Source organism: Zingiber officinale, chromosome 6A (assembly GCF_018446385.1).
Source record: "Zingiber officinale cultivar Zhangliang chromosome 6A, Zo_v1.1, whole genome shotgun sequence".
Classification (NCBI taxonomy): Eukaryota; Viridiplantae; Streptophyta; class Magnoliopsida; order Zingiberales; family Zingiberaceae; genus Zingiber; species Zingiber officinale.
Window position 1 is genome coordinate 48,780,196 of NC_055997.1, and position 3,768 is coordinate 48,783,963.

The following is a 3,768-nucleotide window of genomic DNA, read 5'->3' on the forward strand; positions in this document are numbered from 1 at the left end:
GTGACTTACCTTACTTACCTGCCAGACGTCCGGTCAGCCCGTCGACCCGTCTGGACTTCTTGCCAAGCGTCCGGTCAGCCCGTCGACCCGCTTGGACTTCTCGCCAGCTATTCGGTCAGCCCGTCGACCTAGCTGGACTTCTCGCCAAGCGTCCGGTCAGCCCGTCGACCCGCTTGGACTTCTCGCCAGCTATCCGGTTAGCCTGTCGACCTAGCTGGATTTCGTGCCAGACATCCGGTCAGCCCGTCGACCTGTCTGGACTTTTCCTGCACACTTAATCAAAGTGTCAGACAACAACACAACTAACTTAACCTATTTTTCATTCATCAAAACCTGGGTTAGACCGTTAGTGCTACCCGCACCAACAATCTCCCCCTTTTTGATGGAATGACAACCTGGTTAAGTTAGTGAAAGCATATGCACAAAACAACATGTATTTGTGTTAGTTTGTGTTTTCAAAATTTGGTTTAGCTAACTTAACCACCTAACCCTCCTCCCCCTTTGGCATTCATCATAAAAAACAAGGGTAAACAATCATAGTGTAGAGTTACTGAAAACAATAACACCTAATCTTGAAAAATAACTGAGTTTGGTTCAGGATTCAAGGACAAACGTACAATTTTTAAATCAAGTTGACTGGGGGGAGTATAAAGATTTGAAAACTTTTAAGTTTAATTTTCAAACATAAGTGTATAAGGTCTAAATTTCAAGATTAAATTTCAAAATAAGTTTCAACTTTGAAACGCTTTTCAAACATAAGTTTTCAACATCAAATTTCCAAAACTAATTTTGAGAAAATATAATTTTCAAAACTGATTTATTTTTCAACACTAAGTTTGTAAAGGATTCAATTTTCAAAATCAAGGAAAATGATTTTGAGAGATTTAGTTTATGAATTAATTTTTTTTGTAAAATTTAACCTTCAAATCAAATTGTAAGAATCAAATTTTTAGGACTAGATTCAGAACAATTTTTCAAAGTAAAGTTAAATTAATTTAAGTCTTTACTTTTAGTTTTCAAAGGAGTTTGATAAAAGTAAGATCATATTTGTAGAATGTTTTTGTAAAATTTATTTTCCAAAACCAAATTTACAAAGTTTAAAAGTACTAGTTTCAAAACCATGGTTTAAAATACTTGAAAAGTTGAGTTTTCAAAAGTTGATTTTGAACTTTGGTTTTCAAAATTAAGGAAAAAGATTTTGAGAAGCTTAGTTTGTAAACTTAAGTTTTGAAAAATCTAATTTCCACAATTTTCAAAACTAAGTTAAATCAAATTTTCAAAATTAATTTTCAATAAGATGTAAAACCCAATTCTTAAAAACAACTTAGTTTTATAAGAGTTAGTTTTCAAAAAAAATTTTTTAAGAAAACATTTTTCAAACAAAATTTAAAATATTTTATATAAAGAAATTTTTTTTTTAATTAATTCCTCCCCCTGAACCTGACATAACGTTAACCAGCTGTCTAACCAATTAGGTACTAACTAACTATCAAAAGATAATAGCTTTCACTTGGTTAGTCAGATTAAGTTACTTATAATCAATCAGTGTTTGACTTGACTGATGAACTTTAATCTGATTAATATCTGAATTGTATTTAACGTCCAGACTTATGCTGATGCACTGAAATAAGCATCTTAAATCCAGACAGTTGGCCTATGCATCTCACCCCTTTCTATGTTTATCAAACACAAGCAAGGGAAACCTAAGGTGTCGGTGAGATGCTCAAAGACTAGTCCTATGGGTACATGCTTTCTAAGGATGTAAAACTAGTCTAAGGCCAAAACTGTTTTTGAAAAATCTAAAAAATGGAAAGTTGTTGAAAACAAACAAGTTTAACCTATAATTTGATAAAACCATTTTTGAAAGTATTTTTGAAATTTCCTAGTCTATTGAGCACATCCCTAATTGTCGTCGTAAGTTGCTAAATTCACTCTCAGGGAGTGGTTTTGTAAAAATATCAGCTAAATTTGATTTAGACTCAATGTACTTGAGTTCAATATCACCTTTAGTAACATGATCCCTGATGAAGTGATGCTTAACTTCAATATGTTTGGTTCTTGAATGATGCACAGGATTCTTGGTTAAGTTAATCGAACTTATATTATCAATTAATACTTTTACATTTGTGATATTTAAGTTGAAATCTTTTAGAGTATGCATCATCCATAATATTTGTGCAACACACTCGCCTATAGCTATGTATTCTGACTCAGTTGTAGATAGTGCAACACAGTGTTGCTTTCTACTAAACCAGCTGACAAGTGATGGACCAAGTAGTTGGCATCCACCACTTGTGCTTTTGCGGTCTAATTTGCATCCGGCATAGTCTGAGTCAGAATATCCTATTAATTCGAAGTTGTTGGTCCTAGGATACCAAATTCCTACATTTGTGGTTCCCTTGAGGTATCTAAAGATTCTTTTGACTTGAGTCAAATGAGATTCTTTAGCACAGGTTTGGTATCGAGCACACATACTAACTGCAAATAAAATGTCAGGTCGGCTTGCAGTTAGGTAAAGTAGACTACCTATTGCGCTCCGATAATGTTTTAGGTCTACTGATTTTCCAGTAGGATCATCATCTAGGATTGTGTTTACGGCCATAGGTGTTTCTATTTCTTTAGTATTTTCCATTCCAAATTTTCTAAGTAATTCCTTAGTATATTTTTGTTGATAAATATAATTTCCTTCATTTGTTTGTTTGACTTGCAACCCTAGAAAATAAGTTAATTTTCCTACCAGACTCATTTCGAATTCGTGTTCCATTAGGTTTGTAAATTCGTTTAAAAACTCTGAGTTTGTTGAACCAAAGATGATATCATCTACATAAATTTGAGCTATAAAAATATCTTCTTTTATTGATTTCACAAATAGTGTTGGGTCAATTTGACCTTGGTTGAACTCTTTAGAGGTTAAGTAAGAGGTTAGTCTTTCATACCATGCCCTAGGTGCCTGTTTAAGTCCATATAATGCCTTTTTTAATTTGTAGACATAATCAGGGTGTTCTAGGCTTTCAAAACCTGGTGGCTGACCTACATAAACTTCTTCTTTTATCAATCCATTAAGAAAGGCAGACTTGACATCCATTTGGTATAGTTTGAATCCTTTATGGGCTGCATAGCTTAGTAACATTCTAATGGACTCTAGTCTAGCTACCGGGGCATAAGTTTCATCGTAGTCAAGTCCTTCAACTTGACTGAATCCTTTGGCAACTAACCTGGCCTTGTTTCTAGTAATTTCTCCAGTTTCACTTAACTTGTTTCTAAATACCCATTTGGTTTCTATTATTTTCTTATCGTTAGGTGGAGGTACTAGGTCCCAAACTTCATTGCGCTCAAATTGAGCTAATTCTTCTTACATAGCTATGACCCAGTCTAGGTCAAGTAGAGATTCAGCTACAGTTTTGGGTTCAATATTTGAGATTAACGAGATTTGACTTAGGTTTCTGAAAGATGACCTAGTTTGGACCCTCAGGTCTGGGTCACCAATTATTTGATTAGTAGGATGGTTTGGGTTGACTCTTATGGTTCTAGGAGGTTGACTTTCTTGTAGCTGTTCTTCTTCTTCATGATTTTGGGTTTGGTTTGTTTCCTCAGAATTGATATGTTCGTGAACAGAGTCAACTGGTTGAGGTTGGGCTTTTTCTAGGTTTTGATTGGATTCTTTGAATTTTACATTGGTGGTTTCCTCAATTCTTAAAGTGACTTTATTATAAATTCTGTAGCCTCTGCTATTCAGAGAGTAACCTAGAAAAATTCCATTTTCTATTT